Source organism: Zea mays, chromosome 8, assembly GCF_902167145.1.
Source record: "Zea mays cultivar B73 chromosome 8, Zm-B73-REFERENCE-NAM-5.0, whole genome shotgun sequence".
Classification (NCBI taxonomy): domain Eukaryota; kingdom Viridiplantae; phylum Streptophyta; class Magnoliopsida; order Poales; family Poaceae; genus Zea; species Zea mays.
This window is the reverse complement of record NC_050103.1, coordinates 26,512,548-26,531,704: the sequence shown is the minus strand read 5'-3', so window position 1 is coordinate 26,531,704 and position 19,157 is coordinate 26,512,548.

The following is a 19,157-nucleotide window of genomic DNA, read 5'->3' as shown; positions in this document are numbered from 1 at the left end:
GTAAATATAAAGTGTAGAAATGTAACTAGATTGCATTTTGACAGATGTGCATAAGTTATGAAAGCATTTCTAAGTATAAGTTTGATTTGATATTTAACATTTTGGACCACATTTGCACCACTAGTTTTGTTTTTCCAAATTCTTTTGGAAAATCTTTTCAAAGTCCTTTTGCAAATAGTCAAAGGTATATGAATAAGATTGTGAGAAGCGTTTTCAAGATTTGAAATTTTCTCCCCCTGTTTCAAATGCTTTTCCTTTGACTTAAACAAAAACTCCCCCTGGATGAATTTCTCCTCTTAGTGTTCAAGAGGGTTTTACCAATATGAAAGAGATTTAAATACCAATTGAAAACTTCTTTAAAAATTAACTTTGAAATTGGTGGTGGTGCGGTCCTTTTGCTTTGGGCTATATTTCTCCCCCTTTGGCATTAAACGCCAAAAACAGAATCATTTGAGAGCCCTTGTTACTTTCTCCCTATTGGTACAAAATAAGAGTGAAGGATTATACCAATTTGGAGTGATGTGGAGTGATAGCGAAGGGTAAATAATACCGATAGAGTGGAGTGAAAGCCTTGTCTTCGCCGAAGACTGAAAGGGAAATGTGCCCTTGGGCCATTTCTATTATATTTTGGTGATTAAGTGACCAACACGTAGTGAGTGAGTTATTATGTGCCAAATGAAGAGAGAAGTGCAAATCATGTAACAAGGTATGTTTCTAGACTTAGTACATTGTTTTGAGTACTAATATATGTTGTCTAAGTGCTAGAAACATAGAAAAGAAAAGAACCAAAAGACTTGGCTCGGTGCAGCAAAATCTTTGCTCAGTCTAGCACACCGGACTGTCCAGTGGTGCACCGGATAGTGTCTGGTGCGCCAGGCTGAACTCCAGTGAACAGGCCGCTCTCGGGAAATTTGGCGGCGTACGGCTATAATTCACCGGACTGTCCGGTGGTGCACCAGACTGTCCGGTGAGCCAACGGCCGCCAGCGCAACGGTCGGTCGCGCAATCCGCGGGCGACGCGTGGCCCGTGCCAACGGTTGGCAGGGGGCACCGGACTGTCTGGTGCGCCAACTGCCATGAATTTGCAATGGTCGGCTGCGCCAGAATTGGAAGGAGATCGCACACCGGACATGAACAGTGGCTGTCCGGTGGTGTGCCAGACTGTCCGGTGCGCCACCCGACAGAAGGCAAGGATAACCTTCCTTATTGGCCTCCAACGGCTCCTAGCTGCCTTGGGCTATAAAAGGGACCCCTAGGCGCATGGAGGAGTCACCTAAGCACACTCTAAGCATTCCAAGACTTCTAGTCCTCACTTTCACGCAATCGTTCATCGTTCTTGAGATTGGAGCACTTTTCGAGTTGTAAACTCCCCACGCGTATTTTGTGTGCTCATCTTCTCACTTGTGTGCGTGTTTGCGGTGTGGATTTAATTCTAGTGTGCATTGCTCTTCCCAACCTTACTCCGTGCTTTCTTTGTGATCAATCTTGTAAGGGCGAGAGGCTCCAACTTGTGGAGATTCCTCGCAAATGGGAAGAAAACTATAAGGAAGAATACCGTGGTATTCAAGTTGATCATCGGATCACTTGAAAGGGGTTGAGTGCAACCCTCGTCCATTGGGGCGCCACAACGTGGAGGTAGGCAAGTGTTATACTTGGGCGAACCACGGGATAAACCACTGTGTCTCTTGTGTTGTCTTTCTCTGTGATTATTGTGATTCGCAAGAGCTCGCTCTATAGCCACTTGGTTCTATTGCACTAACATCTTTATAACCAAGCTTGTGGCTATTTAGTATTGAATTTTACAGGATCACCTATTCACCCCCCTCTAGGTGCTCTCAATTGGTATCAGAGTCGTTCTCTTCACTTAAGGGACTAATCGCCCGAAGAGATGGATCTTAAGGGAAAGGGGATGGTGGTCAACGATAAGGAGAAGGAGTCCATCTTCAACGAGCCAAGGGACGACAAGCCCACTGACTCTGGCTCGAGTCACAAGAAGAAGGATGGGAAGAAGAGGCGCATCAAGAAGATCGTGTACTACGATAGCGACGAATCTTCTTCACCAAGAGACGACGACGACGAGAAAAAGAAACCGGTTAATTCAAATTTTTCATTTGATTATTCTCGTATTCCTTTTAATTCCAATGCTCATTTGCTTTCAATTCCTCTTGGTAAACCTCCACACTTTGATGGAGAGGACTACTCTTTTTGGAGTCACAAAATGCGTAGTCACTTATTTTCTCTCCATCCTAGTATTTGGGAGATAGTTGAAAATGGAATGCAATTTGATAGTACGGATAACCCTGTATTTATTAATGAGCCAATTCATAAAAATGCACAAGCTACCACTATTTTTCTAGCATCTTTGTGCAGGGATGAGTACAACAAGGTGAGCGGCTTGGACAACGCCAAGCAAATCTGGGATACCCTCAAAATATCACATGAGGGAAACAACGCCACCATGATCACCAAAATGGAGATGGTGGAGGGTGAGCTGGGAAGATTCGCGATGATCAGGGAAGAGGAGCCAACACAAACGTACAACAGGCTCAAGACCCTGGTCAACAAGATTAGGAGCTATGGAAGCACAAGATGGATGGACCACGACGTCGTCCGACTTATGCTCAGGTCTTATACTGTCATTGAACCTCATCTTGTGAACCTCATCTGTGAAAATCCCAGGTACACAAAGATGACACCCGAGGAGATACTCGGAAAGTTTGTGAGCGGGCGCATGATGGTGAAAGAAGCCCGATATGTAGACGACGCGCTTAATGGTACGAGCCTCAACCTGTTGCTCTCAAAGCAACAAGCAGCAGGGAGGCGCTACCAAGCAAGGTGGCACAAGTTAAGGCGGTCGGGCTAAACGAAGATGAGATGGCTCTAATCATCAAGCGTTTCAAGACCACGCTAAAAGGACGCAAGGAGTATCCCAACAAGAGCAAAGCAAAGGGAAAGCGCTCATGTTTTAAATGCAGTAAGACTGGTCATTTTATAGCACAATGCCCCGATAATAACAATGACTAGGAACAAGAAAAGCATGGGAAGAGGGAGAAGAAGAAGGCCTACAAGAAGGCAAAGGGCGATGCTCACCTTGGCAAAGAATGGGATTCATATTGCTCTTCTTCCGACTCCGACGACGAAGGACTTGCTGCCTCAGCCTTCAACAAGTCCTCTCTCTTCCCCAATGAACGCCACACTTGCCTCATGGCAAAGGAGAAAAAGGTAAGAGTTCGAGAAACCCCAAAGTATACTACTTCAAGCGATGATGATTCTAGTGATGATGAAGTAGATTATACTGATTTATTTAAGAGTTTAGATAGAGCAAAAGTAGATAAAATTAATGAGTTAATTGATGCTCTAAATGAAAAAGATAGATTGCTAGAGAAGCAAGAGGACATTTTATATGAAGAACATGACAAATTTGTTAGTGTACAAAAGTCTCTTGCTTTAGAAACTAAAAGAAATGAAATGTTATCCTTTGAATTGTCTGTGTGCCATGAATCAATCTCTAGTTTAAAGATTTTGAATAATGATTTAAATGCTAAGCTAGAGGTAGCCAATAAATCTAGTTCATGTGTAGAACATGTTGCCATTTGTAATAGGTGTAAGGATTTTGATGTTGATGCTTGCGTTGAACACCTTACTTCTATTACCAAATTAAATGATGAGGTGGCAAGTCTTAATACTCAGCTTAAGACTTGCAAAAATGATTTTGATAAGCTAAATTTTGCTAGGAATGCCTACACCATTGGTAGACACCCCTCAATTAAGGATGGGCTTGGTTTTCGAAAGGAAGCCAAGAACTTAACAAGCCAAAAGGCTCCCATTCTCGCCAAGGAGAAAGGGAAGGTCCCTATGGCTAGTAGCGTTCAAAAGAATCATGCTTTCATGTATAATTGAAAAATGGCTAGTCATAATAGGAGATATGATCATGATGCTTGCGAGTCACATGCTATGTTTGCTTCAAGTTCTAATTTTAATGGTAGGCCTAGGAGAAATTTTGTGTCTCATGCTCCTAGGAAAATGTGTAATAAACCTACTACTGTCTTTCATGCTTGCAACACTACGTTTGTACTTTCATGTAAAAATGAAAAAGTGTTTGCTAGAAAATTGGGATCCAAATGCAAAGGAGACAAGGCTTGCATTTGGGTACCAAAAGCTATTGTGACTAACCTTATAGGACCCAACAAGAGTTGGGTACCTAAAAACCAAGCCTAATTTGCCTTGCAGGTTTATGCATCCGGGGGCTCAAGCTGGATTATCGACAGCGGATGCACAAACCACATGACGGGGGAGAAGAAGATGTTCACCTCCTACATCAAGAACAAGGATTCCTAGGATACAATCATATTTGGAGATGAGAATCAAGGCAAGGTCAAAGGTTTGGGAAAAATAGCCATCACAAGCGAGCACTCTATTTCCAATGTATTTTTAGTAGAGTCGCTAGGCTATAATCTCCTGTCTGTAAGTCAATTGTGCCACATGGGCTACAATTGTTTGTTTACAAATGTTGATGTATCTTTCTTTAGAAGGAGTGATGGTTCATTAGCGTTTAAGGGTGTACTAGATGGCAAACTCTACTTAGTTGATTTTTCGAAAGAGGAGGCCGATCTAGATGCATGCTTAATCGCTAAGACTAGTATGGGCTGGCTGTGGCATCGCTGTCTAGCACATGTTGGGATGAAGAACCTTCACAAACTTCTAAAGGGAGAGCATGTGTTAGGACTAACCAATGTATGTTTCGAAAAAGATAGACCTTGTGCAGCTTGTCAGGCAGGGAAACAGGTGGGAAACACTCATCACAGCAAGAATGTGATGACAACATCAAGACCGCTGGAGCTTCTTCACATGGACCTCTTCGGACCCGTCGCCTACCTTAGCATCGGGGGAAGTAAGTATGATTTAGTAATTGTTGATGATTTTTCCCGCTTCACTTGGGTATTCTTTTTACAGGATAAATCAGAAACCCAAGGGACCCTAAAGCGCTTTCTAAGGAGGGCTCAAAACGAGTTTGAGCTCAAGGTGAAAAAGATAAGAAGCGTCAACGGGTCCGAGTTCAAGAATCTGCAAGTGGAGGAGTACCTTGAGGAAGAAGGCATCAAGCACGAGTTCTCCGCTCCCTACACACCACAACAAAATGGTGTGGTAGAGAGGAAGAACAGGACGCTTATCGACATGGCGAGGACGATGCTTGGAGAATTCAAGACGCCCGGGTGGTTCTGGTCGGAAGCTGTGAACACAGCTTGCCACGCCATAAATCGGGTCTACCTTCATCGCCTCCTCAAGAAGACCTCGTATGAACTTCTTACCGGTAACAAACCCAACGTCTCATACTTTCATGTATTTGGGAGCAAATGTTACATTCTAGTGAAGAAAGGTAGAAATTCTAAATTTGCTCCCAAGGCAGTAGAAGGGTTTTTGAGAGCACCTAGAGGGGGGGGGGGTGAATAGGTGATCCTGTAAAACTTAAGCTTATAGCCACAAAAACTTGTTAAGTGTTAGCACAATAAATGCCAAGTGGCTAGAAAGGAGTCTCAACAAAACACAATACCACAAGAGATCAATCACAGAGATGACACAGTGGTTTATCCCGTGGTTCGGCCAAGACCAACGCTTGCCTACTCCACGTTGTGGCGTCCCAACGGACGAGGGTTGCAATCAACCCCTCTCAAGCGGTCCAAAGACCCACTTGAATACCACAGTGTTTTGCTTGCTTTTTCTCAATCCCGTTTGCGAGGAATCTCCACAATTTGGAGCCTCTCGCCCTTACAATTGAAGTTCACAAAGAAGCACAAAGCAAGGGGGAATGAGTAACGCACACAAGACTTCAAAAGATCAGAGCAACAACACGCACACAAGTCGCAACAAGAGCTCGCAACACAACTCCAAGAGTTCGCAACTCAACAAGAGCTCTAGATGCTATCACAATGAAACGAATGCGTGAGATCGATGTCTTGGTGCTTAGGAATGTTGTAGGAATGCTTGGTGTTCTCCTCCATGCGCCTAGGGGTCCCTTTTATAGCCCCAAGGCAGCTAGGAGCCGTTGAGAACAAATCTGGAAGGCCATCCTTGCCTTCTGTCATCGGGCGCACCGGACAGTCCGGTGCACACCGGACAGTGTCCGGTGCCCGATTCCTTTCCTTAAATGGCGAAGCCGACCGTTGCAGATCTGGGTGCCGTTGGCGCACCGGACATGTCCGGTGCACACCGAACAGTCCGGTGCCCCCTTCCGACCGTTGGCTTGACCACATGTCGCGCGCAGATCGTGCGGCCGACCGTTGGCCTGGCCGACCGTTGGCTCATCGGACAGTCCGGTGCACACCGGACAGTCCGGTGAATTTTAGCCGTACGTCGCCAGTCAACTCCCGAGAGCGGCCAGTTCGCCCGAGGCAGCCTGGCGCACCGGACACTGTCCGGTGCACCACCGGACAGTCCGGTGCCCCAGACCGAAACAGCCTTTTGGCGGTACACAGCCAACTCTCCTCTTTTCTTCTTCTTCCTGTTTCTGATACTTAGACAAGTATATTAGTACACAAAACCAATGTACTAAGACTTAGAAACATACCTTTGCTCTAGATTTGCACTTTGTTCATCCATGGGCATTGATTCACATTTAAGCACTTGTGTTGACACTCAATCACCAAAATACTTAGAAATGGCCCAAGGGCACATTTCCCTTTCAATCTCCCCCTTTTTGGTGATTTATGCCAACACAACATAAAGCAACTAGAACAAGTGCAATATCACTTCAAATAAAAACTCAAATTTATTTTGATTCAATTTTGGCATATATGGATCATCCTTTGCCACCACTTGGTTTGTTTTTGCAAATCAAACTCAAATCCCTATCTCTAAGTCAAACACACATGTTGAAGCATAAAGAGAGTCATTCCAAAAGAGATTGATCAAAGATTTCAAAAACTCCCCTTTTTCCCATAATCAATACTTCTCCCCACAAGAAGCCAACTTTTGACAAGAGAGACACTAAAAGAGTTTTGGCAAACCAAAAGCTCTATTCTACTATTTTCAAAGTTTCTCAAGTGGTAGCTGATCCATCTATTGCTTTGGCCTTTATTTTCTCCCCCTTTGGCATCAAGCACCAAAACGGGATCAATCTTGGCCCGATAACCCCATTGCCTCACCAAAGTCTTCAATTAAGAGCAAATGGCAATAAGATTTCATGAGATGAACTTGGAATAAGTTACCCTCTCATCGGAGTGCAGTGGAAGTCTTTCATGGTCCAAGTCCACCTTTTCCCTTTCAATCCTCCTTCGAGACTAAATCATCAACTCAAGCACATGGTTAGTCTCAAAGGGTCAAGTTGTAACACATCTCCCCCTAAACATGTGCATCACTTTGCAACGGACTTGTGAGGTCCAGGAAGTGTTTGTACAACTTGAGCACCATAATAAGCAACAAAATGCAAAAAGGAACATGATCAAAAACATAAATACATGTATGCTACAATTCAATCCAAGTTCCGCGAATCTAAGACATTTAGCTCACTACGTAACCTACAAAAGGTCTTCTCATCTAGAGGCTTGGTAAAGATATCGGCTAGCTGGTTCTCGGTGCTAACATGAAACACTTCGATATCTCCCTTTTGCTGGTGGTCTCTCAAAAAGTGATGCCGGATGTCTATGTGCTTTGTGCGGCTGTGCTCAACAGGATTTTCCGCCATGCGGATAGCACTCTCATTATCACATAGGAGTGGGACTTTGCTCATATTGTAGCCAAAGTCCCTGAGGGTTTGCCTCATCCAAAGTAGTTGCGCGCAACACTGTCCTGCGGCAACGTACTCGGCCTCAGCGGTGGATAGGGCAACGGTGGTTTGTTTCTTAGAGTTCCATGACACCAGGGACCTTCCTAAGAATTGGCACGTCCCCGATGTACTCTTCCTATCGACCTTACATCCAGCATAGTCGGAGTCTGAGTATCCAACTAAGTCAAAGGTAGACCCCTTTGGATACCAGAGCCCGAAGCAAGGCGTAGCAACCAAATATCTAAGAATTCGCTTCACCGCCACTAAGTGACACTCCTTAGGATCGGATTGAAATCTAGCACACATGCATACGCTAAGCATAATATCCGGTCTACTAGCACATAAATAAAGTAAAGACCCTATCATTGACCGGTATGCTTTTTGATCAACGGACTTACCTCCTTTGTTGAGGTCAGTGTGTCCGTCAGTCCCCATCGGAGTCTTTGCGGGCTTGGCGTCCTTCATCCCAAACCGCTTTAGCAGATCCTGCGTGTACTTCGTTTGGGAGATGAAGGTGCCGTCCTTGAGTTGCTTCACTTGGAACCCAAGGAAGTAGTTCAACTCGCCCATCATCGACATCTCGAATTTCTGCGTCATCACCCTGCTAAACTCTTCACAAGACTTTTGGTTAGTAGAACCAAATATTATGTCATCGACATAAATTTGGCACACAAACAAATCACCATCACATGTCTTAGTGAACAGAGTTGGATCGGCTTTCCCAACCTTGAAAGCATTAGCAAGTAAAAAGTCTCTAAGGCATTCATACCATGCTCTTGGGGCTTGCTTAAGTCCATAGAGCGCCTTAGAGAGCTTACACACGTGGTCGGGGTACCGTTCATCCTCGAAGCCAGGGGGTTGCTCCACGTACACCTCCTCCTTGATTGGCCCGTTGAGGAAAGCGCTCTTCACATCCATTTGGTACAACCTGAAAGAATGGTGAGCGGCATATGCTAGCAAGATACGAATTGATTCTAGCCTAGCCACAGGAGCAAACGTCTCCTCAAAGTCCAAACCTGCGACTTGGGCATAACCTTTTGCCACAAGTCGAGCCTTGTTCCTCGTCACCACCCCGTGCTCGTCCTATTTGTTGCGGAACACCCACTTGGTTCCCACAACATTTTGCTTGGGACGAGGCACCAGTGTCCAAACTTCATTGCGCTTGAAGTTGTTGAGTTCCTCCTGCATGGCCACTACCCAATCCGGATCTAGCAAGGCCTCCTCTACCCTGAAAGGCTCAATAGAAGAGACAAAAGAGTAATGCTCACAAAAATTAACTAATCGAGATCGAGTAGTTACTCCCTTGCTAATGTCACCCAAAATTTGGTCGACGGGATGATCCCTTTGAATCACCGCTCGAACTTGGGTTGGAGGTGCCGGTTGCGCTTCTTCCTCCATTACTTGATCATCTTGTGCTCCCCCTTGATCACTCGCCTCCTTTTGATGAACCTGTTCATCGTCTTGAGTTGGAGGATGCACCGTTGTTGAGGAAGAAGGTTGATCTCGTTCATCTTGTTCCTGTGGCCGCACTACTCCAATCGCCATGGTTCGTATAGCGGCCGTCGGAACATCTTCTTCATCTACATCATCACAATCAACAACTTGCTCTCTTGGAGAGCCATTAGTCTCATCAAATACAACGTCGCTAGAGACTTCAACCAAACCCGATGATTTGTTGAAGACTCTATATGCCTTTGTATTTGAGTCATAACCTAACAAAAACCCTTCTACAGCTTTGGGAGCAAATTTAGAGTTTCTACCCTTCTTCACTAAGATGTAGCATTTACTCCCAAAAACACGAAAGTATGATACATTGGGTTTGTTACCGGTTAGTAGCTCATATGACGTCTTCTTGAGGAGGCGGTGAAGGTAGACCCTGTTGATGGTGTGGCAAGCCGTGTTCACGGCTTTCGACCAAAATCGCTCGGGGGTCTTGAACTCTCCAAGCATAGTCCTCGCCATATTGATTAGCGTCCTGTTCTTCCTCTCTACCACACCATTTTGCTGTGGTGTGTAGGGAGCGGAGAACTCGTGCTTGATCCCTTCCTCCTCAAGGAACTCCTCCACTTGAAGGTTCTTGAACTCGGACCCGTTGTCGCTCCTTATCTTCTTCACCTTGAGCTCAAACTCATTTTGAGCTCTCCTGAGGAAGCGCTTGAGGGTCCCTTGGGTTTCAGACTTATCCTGCAAAAAGAACACCCAAGTGAAGCGGGAAAAGTCATCAACAATAACTAGACCGTACTTACTCCCTCCTATGCTCAGATAGGCGACGGGTCCGAAGAGGTCCATATGTAGCAGCTCCAGAGGTCTTGATGTTGTCCTCACATTTTTGGTGTGATGAGAGCCTCCCACCTGTTTCCCTGCTTGACAAGCTGCACAAGGTCTATCTTTTTCGAAATGAACATTGGTTAGACCTATCACGTGTTCTCCCTTTAGAAGCTTGTGAAGGTTCTTCATCCCCACATGTGCTAAGCGGCGATGCCACAGCCAGCCCATGCTAGTCTTAGCAATTAAGCATGCATCTAGACCGGCCTCCTCTTTTGCAAAATCAACTAAATAAAGTTTGCCGTCTAATACACCCTTAAATGCTAGTGAACCATCACTTCTTCTAAAGACAGACACATCTACATTTGTAAATAGACAGTTATACCCCATGTTGCATAATTGACTAACAGATAGCAAATTATATCCAAGAGACTCTACTAAAAACACATTAGAGATAGAGTGCTCATTAGAAATTGCAATTTTACCTAACCCTTTTACCTTGCCTTGATTCCCATCACCGAATATAATTGAATCTTGGGAATCTTTATTCTTGACGTAGGAGGTGAACATCTTCTTCTCCCCCGTCATATGGTTTGTGCATCCGCTATCAATAATCCAACTTAAACCCCCGGATGCATAAACCTGCAAGGTAAATTTAGGCTTGGGACTTAGGTACCCAACTCTTGTTGGGTCCTACAAGGTTAGTGCAAATATCCTTAGGGATCCAAATGCAAGTTTTGTCTCCCTTGCATTTTGCCCCTAACTTCCTAGCAACTATCTTCCTATCCTTTCTACAAATAGCAAAGGAAGCATTTAGGGCATGATAAATTGTAGAAGGTTCATGAACTTTCCTATGAGCATTAACAACATTTCTCCTAGGCATATTGTGAATAACATTTCTTCTACCAACCTTTCTATCATGCATAACATGAGAACTAGAAGCAGTCATAGTACAAGAATCATAAGCATCATAACTTCTAAAAGCATTTCTAGAATTTTTCCTATCATGATACAAAAAGGCATGGTTCCTTTTAGCACTAGTAGCCATAGGGGCCTTCCCTTTCTCCTTTTCGGGAATGGGAGCCTTATGGCTTGTTAAGTTTTTGGCTTCCCTTTTGAAGCCAAGTCCATCCTTAATTGAGGGATGTCTACCAATCGTGTAGGCATCCCTTGCAAATTTCAGCTTATCAAATTCGCTTTTGCTAGCCTTAAGTTGAGCATTAAGACTAGCCACTTCATCATTCAATTTAGAAATTGAAACTAGATGTTTACTACTAGCATCAACATTAAGATCTTTACACCTAGTGCACGTTTCAACAATTTCTACACAAGATGTTGATTTACTAGCTACTTCTAGTTTAGCATTTAAGTCATCATTAACACTCTTTAAAGTAGCAATGTTTTCATGACAAGAAGATAATTCACTAGAAAGCACTTCATTTCTTTTAACTTCTAAAGCATAGGATTTTTGTGCCTCTACAAACTTATCATGTTCATCATACAACAAATCCTCTTGCTTTTCTAAAAGCCTATCCTTTTCATTCAAGGCATCAATCAATTCATTGATTTTATCAATTTTATTTCTATCCAATCCCTTGAACAAACTAGAGTAATCTATTTCATCATCACTAGACTCATCGTCACTAGAAGAATCATAAGTGACATCTTTACGAGTGATTACCTTCTTCTCTCTTGCCATGAGGCAAGTGTGACGCTCGTTGGGGAAGAGGGATGACTTGTTGAATGCAGTGGCGGCGAGTCCCTCATTGTCGGAGTCAGACGAGGAGCAGTCCGAATCCCACTCCTTGCCAAGATGAGCCTCGCCCTTTGCCTTCTTATAATTCTTCTCCCTCTTGTTCCCTTGGTCCTGATCACTATCATTGTCGGGACAGTTAGCAATAAAATGACCAAGCTTACCGCATTTGAAGCACGAACGCTTCCCCTTGGCTTTGGTCTTGCTTGGCTGTCCCTTGCGACCTTTAAGCGCCGTCTTGAATCTTTTGATGATGAGGGCCATCTCTTCATCATTAAGTCCGGCCGCCTCAATTTGTGCCACCCTGCTAGGTAGCGCCTCCTTGTTACTTGTTGCCTTGAGAGCAAGGGGTTGAGGCTCGTTGATCGGTCCATTCAAGGCGTCGTCCACGTATCTTGCCTCCTTGATCATCATCCTCCTGCTTACGAATTTTCCGAGTACCTCCTCGGGCGTCATCTTCGTGTACCTGGGATTCTCACGAATATTGTTCACGAGATGAGGATCAAGAACGGTAAATGACCTTAGCATTAGGCGGACGACGTCGTGATCCGTCCATCGCGTGCTCCCGTAGCTCCTTATTTTGTTGATAAGGATCTTGAGCCGGTTGTATGTTTGCGTCGGCTCCTCGCCCCTTATCATCGCGAATCGTCCGAGCTCGCCCTCCACCAACTCTATCTTGGTGAGTAAGGTGACATCATTCCCCTCATGAGAGATCTTGAGGGTGTCCCAAATCTGCTTGGCATTGTCCAAGCCGCTCACCTTGTGATACTCGTCCCTGCACAAAGAGGCTAGCAACACAGTAGTAGCTTGTGCATTTTTATGGATCTGTTCATTAATAAACGAAGGACTATCCGAGCTATCAAATTTCATTCCACTTTCCACAATCTCCCAAATGCTTGGATGGAGAGAAAATAGGTGTGTACGCATTTTGTGACTCCAAAATCCGTAGTCCTCTCCATCAAAGTGAGGAGGCTTGCCAAGTGGAATGGGGAGCAAATGAGCATTTGAGCTGTGCGGAATGCGCGAATAATCAAAAGAAAAGTTTGAGTTAACCGTCTTTTGTTTGTCGTAGTCGTCGTCCTTGTGGGAAGAAGTAGACTCGTCGCTGTCGTAGTAGACGATCTCCTTGATACGTCTTGTCTTCTTCTTTTTCCCATCTTTACGTCTGTGGCCCGAGCCAGAGTCGTTGGATTTGTCATCTTTTGGCTCGTTGATGAAGGACTCCTTTTCCTTGTCGTTGATCACGATTCCCTTCCCCTTAGGATCCATCTCTTCGGGCGGTTAGTCCCTTTCTTGAAGAGAACGGCTCTGATACCAATTGAGAGCACCTAGAGGGGGGGTGAATAGGTGATCCTGTAAAACTTAAGCTTATAGCCACAAAAACTTGTTAAGTGTTAGCACAATAAATGCCAAGTGGCTAGAAAGGAGTCTCAACAAAACACAATACCACAAGAGATCAATCACAGAGATGACACAGTGGTTTATCCCGTGGTTCGGCCAAGACCAACGCTTGCCTACTCCACGTTGTGGCGTCCCAACGGACGAGGGTTGCAATCAACCCCTCTCAAGCGGTCCAAAGACCCACTTGAATACCACGGTGTTTTGCTTGCTTTTTCTCAATCCCGTTTGCGAGGAATCTCCACAATTTGGAGCCTCTCGCCCTTACAATTGAAGTTCACAAAGAAGCACAGAGCAAGGGGGAATGAGTAACGCACACAAGACTTCAAAAGATCAGAGCAACAACACGCACACAAGTCGCAACAAGAGCTCGCAACACAACTCCAAGAGTTCGCAACTCAACAAGAGCTCTAGATGCTATCACAATGAAACGAATGCGTGAGATCGATGTCTTGGTGCTTAGGAATGTTGTAGGAATGCTTGGTGTTCTCCTCCATGCGCCTAGGGGTCCCTTTTATAGCCCCAAGGCAGCTAGGAGCCGTTGAGAACAAATCTGGAAGGCCATCCTTGCCTTCTGTCATCGGGCGCACCGGACAGTCCGGTGCACACCGGACAGTGTCCGGTGCCCGATTCCTTTCCTTAAATGGCGAAGCCGACCGTTGCAGATCTGGGTGCCGTTGGCGCACCGGACATGTCCGGTGCACACCGGACAGTCCGGTGCCCCCTTCCGACCGTTGGCTTGACCACATGTCGCGCGCAGATCGTGCGGCCGACCGTTGGCCTGGCCGACCGTTGGCTCACCGGACAGTCCGGTGCACACCGGACAGTCCGGTGAATTTTAGCCGTACGTCGCCAGTCAACTCCCGAGAGCGGCCAGTTCGCCCGAGGCAGCCTGGCGCACCGGACACTGTCCGGTGCACCACCGGACAGTCCGGTGCCCCAGACCGAAACAGCCTTTTGGCGGTACACAGCCAACTCTCCTCTTTTCTTCTTCTTCCTGTTTCTGATACTTAGACAAGTATATTAGTACACAAAACCAATGTACTAAGACTTAGAAACATACCTTTGCTCTAGATTTGCACTTTGTTCATCCATGGGCATTGATTCACATTTAAGCACTTGTGTTGACACTCAATCACCAAAATACTTAGAAATGGCCCAAGGGCACATTTCCCTTTCAGTTTTTACTAGGGTATGACTCAAATACAAGGGCGTATAGAGTCTTTAACAAATCATCGGGTTTGGTTGAAGTCTCTAGCGACGTTGTATTTGATGAGACTAATGGCTCTCCAAGAGAGCAAGTTGATCTTGATGATGTAGATGAAGATGATGTTCCAACGGACGCAATATGTACCATGGCGATTGGAGATGTGCGACCATAGGAACAACAAGAGCAAGATCAACTTTCTTCCTCAACGATGGTGCATCCCCCAACTCAAGATGATGAACAGGTTCCTCAAGAAGAGTCATGTGATCAAGGGGGAGCACAAGAAGAACCAGCTATGGAGGAAGAAGCACCACAGGCCCCTCCAACTCAAGTCCGAGTGACGACCCAACGGAATCACCCCATTGACCAGATTCTGGGTTACATAAGCAAGGGAGTAACTACTCGCTCAAGATTAGCTAACTTTTGTGATCATTACTCGTTTGTCTCTTCTATTGAGCCTTTCAGGGTAGAAGAGGCCTTGCAGGATCCGGACTGGGTGTTGGCCATGCAGGAGGAGCTCAACAACTTCAAGAGAAACGAAGTTTGGAGCCTGGTGCCACGTCCAAAGCAAAACGTTGTGGGAACCAAGTGGGTGTTCCGCAATAAGTAAGACAAGCACGGGGTGGTGACTAGAAACAAGGCTCGACTTATGGCAAAAGTTGGGGACTTGTTCTCAAATGCTATGAATTAAGAACAAGGCAACATAAAATGTTAAATGATACTGTCCTTCATCCGTGAAGTATTATTCCTTTGAGGATAATGGATTTTGGACGAAGGTTGATGATAGTATTATTACGAAGTTGAACCTTCGTAATAAACTTTCAATAAACATTGTAAGATAATGCAAAATAAAAGGCATAAAATGGATGAATGAATCACAGATGCATTATATTATATTCACTTAATATATTGAATCATTAAATACAATGATACCTATGCCTTGACAAAGGTTGTATTCCGAGAGATGCGATTGCCAATACCAGAATGCGTGAACAGTAACGGAATACTGTTCACTATTTATAGGCACAGGACACAGCCTGTGAGAAATTACAAGTATGCCCCTTATAAAAACTTACAACATTGACTCAGACATTTATGGACTAAAAGGTCATTCTATCTTTAAGTCGGTTTACACTGTCGAAGCTTCATGGAAAGGAACCTTCGGCCGTCTCATGCAAACAGCCTCAGCCGAAAGCTGCTTCTCCCTTGAAGACCTTCGGCGACGAAGCATAGACCCAACAGTAGCCCCTTTCGCGGTGCTAGATCGTTTTTCGTAACGAGCTTGATCCGTGAAAAAAGTCTCTTAAGCTTCGGGGAGCCGAAGGTCCAAAAAACACCTTCCCTGAGCTCGTTGCCGAGAAACGATTTAATTTCCCAGCACGTAGCGGTCCCACCTTGCAGAGTTTACTGTTTGTCCTTGCGGTCCACCGCGCAGCGAGCGCAAGCGGGTGTGCGCCTGGTGTAAAGGCTCTGGCGCTTCGCCTTCTTACCTGCAGCACTATATAAACAGACGAGTAGGTGTGAAGTTACCACAGCATTCATTGCTATTTGCACTGTTTTCCTGCCAAAATTTTTAACCATCACCGAAGCTTGTCTGTTAGAATCGAACGAAGCTCCAGTTTGAAATCTGCTTCGGAGGAAGAAAATATTAAAGTTTCACAAATTCATAATTGAATGGCCAGAGTCCGCTCTACCGCCAGGGTGGAGCGCGAGGGGGAGGAAACTGAAGCTTCGGAGACTCTCCCCATCTCCGAAGCCATGCAACGATCGGGTCTAGTGACTTCGGAAAAGATCCCTCATGATGGTGCAGAACAAGCAGAACAAGCAATCGCTGAAGCAGAGGAAAAAGATATTGAGGAAACTGATTCCGAAGATGATTATCGCATTGCCATGCCAAGCAAGCCGAGCCACTTGGACTTCGGAAAATCTACTGTTTCGAAGGCTGATCTGTCCAAGATGGTAAAATCGGGCTTTTTCACTGAAAATCAGAAGAAGCTTTTGCGCTTCGGGGGAGAAGAGACTACCCCAAAACCGGAGAAAGATGAAATTGTTATTTTCAAGAGCTTTTTAAAGGCTGGATTAAGATTCCCCCTACATGGGATCATTGGAGAGGTGCTGAAGAGGTTCGGTATCTATTTTCATCAGCTGACCCCTAACGCTATCGTTAGGCTTATTGTTTATATCTGGGCGCTCCGAAGCCAAGCAGTGGAACCATTTGCGGACAGCTTCTGCCGGGTTCACGAGCTGCATTATCAAACAAAGGCTAGAAAAGATGGATTGCACGATAATTTTGGTTGCTATAACTTTGCCTATCGGAAAACTACCAAGTTCCCTGTAATTAGCTACCGAAGCAAGTGGGCAGCAGGCTGGAAATCAGAGTGGTTCTATGTCAAGGTTGATGACGACAAGGAAAAGCTTGTACAAAGCCCGCTGGAATTAATCTTCGGAGAAACCCGACCTCGCTGCGACATGACACCCGAAGGTCCAACACAACAAGCAATGAGTGAATTCAGAATTATTGCAGAGCATATCAGCACAAGGGACCTGGTTCAAGAGTTTTTAGCATTCAAAGTTTTTCCCAGTTTGAAAGAATGGGAAATGCCGAAGCTACAGGGGGAAAAGAAAGAAGGTGAACTCGTACGTTTACCTTACTATTTCAAGTTTAAAAAGTACTTTAAAGCACCTTGCCAAGAGTGGCTAGATACGATTGAAGCAATGTGTAATGAAATACTTGGCAATTATTCCAAAAAAGAAGATCAATTGATGACCGCAGCCTTCGGCACCCGTCCGAAGCGAAGGCTAAATCGAGTGTTGGACGCTCTGGAGTTTGAATACCCAGACTATGAGAATTTAAACAAAAATGCCCGAGGCCAGAAAAGGAAAAGAATGACCGAAGCTTCAAACAAAGATGAAGAAGAGACACCGAAGAAGAAGATTCCAAAGAAGAAGAAAGCATCTTCTCCGAAACAAAAAATATCTGATGAAGAAAAATCCCCCGCATCACCCTCTACCACTGATGTAGAGGCCATTCTACAGGTAATGACTGAATCCATGCCTGCGAAGCTAAGTCCACTAGGGCGTCGACTGACAAAATTTTTTCTGAAGGAAAAGGAGCCCGAAAGAATGAAGAAAACAACTAAAGTAAAAAGACAGAGGATGATCGGTGTGACAGAAGTTATCGACAAGACACCCCCAAGAGCTTCAGCTCAAAAAATACCAGCGGCTGCGGAAGAGACAAATATTGAAATTGCACCTTCGGAGGTCACAGCCGCCGAAGCTGCCTCAGTTGAAGATCTGAACCTAGAGAGCACATTTGAACATATTGACCAAATGCTGCTAGACATGACTACAGAAGAAGTTACCGCCACCGCCGAAGAGGCCGCGACCGCAGCATCGACGAAAGGGAAAGAAATTGCTGATGAAGCTTCGGAGAACGAAACCTTCATGTTCCGGAATTTAATCGGAGAACAATTATCAAAAGCGGAAATAAAAGAGCTTAAAGAATACGCCAAATCCTGCGGATACAAGCCTGGAGCGCTCCTCTTCGGAGGCGTTGATGATGAAAAATTGGGCTGTATCCGAGATCAAACTGGGGCCAAAATTATCAGTACTCTGTCCAAGAATATCGGATTTCCGAAGCTAGAAACGGACATCAGCCGCTACCGACGACAACATGTCGTTGGCAGCTTATTTTATTCCAACTTCAAGGTGAACTGCTTTTTTCCCTTAACCTTTATTGTTTCTAAGAACGAAAACATGTCTGACGAAGGTTGTTTTCGTGCAGAGTATGCTTCTGAGCAAAGCCTTGCAGATGCAACAAGATTTTGAAGATAAAAAGCACGAAGTTATAATTGAAAATTTGGAAAGCAAAATAAAGGAACAATCAGATGCCTTCGAGAAAAAGAACTTTGAGCTCCAGGCAACCGAAGGACTATTGGCGGAAGCTGAAGCAAAAATAACAGAACTGAACACGAAGCTTCTCCACCAGTCTGAGCAGTTCGAACAAGAAAAACAAGATCTTAATGCAAAACTTAAAGCCGAAGCTCAAAAGAATTCAGATTTGAAAAAACTACTGGCAAGTCTTCAAGAAAACTGCTTGGAATTCAGCAACAGATGCATTCATCGGTTGAAAAAGATTTTTTACTCAGTTGGAGCCAGCAGTGGAAAATTTGCCCCCTCGGCTGAAGATCTACCAAAAACCTTCGAACATATTGAGGGGGAGATTGACGAGCTCGACGAAGTCATAGCTGGGCATGGTGACTTCTGTGCCTGGGTGGCTTCTCGAGGCACTGCTGCGGCTTTCCTGAAGGCTGGCTGCGAGCATGGAAGGATTGTGAATAGGCCAAATTTCACTTTGTCGCCATCAATCCTAGACGACATTCCTGATCTTGCCCGAAGTATCTCGAATAGATTTATAAAAATGATATGGACAAAAGGTGGGCGAGAAAAGGCAGGAGACGAAGCTCGTAGCCACCTTGAACCAGTAAGAAACCATACCTTGTGCTTACCTTTTCTTGTAAACTCGATTTTGACTTACAACGATCTTATTCATGTAGGATGATGAAGCTGAAGTCGAAGGTCAAAAATGATGCCGAAGCCGCCGAAGCCGAAGCTCCTTGGGGATTAGATAGTAGACTGTAAACAATGCTTGAGAAACTTTTGAGAGCTTTTGTAAACGTAACTTTTGTAAATGTAAACAATGCCGAAGGTCTTTAATGAATTCTGTTCATACCTTATTATATATCCTTACCCTCCCATTGCTGTATAGGAAA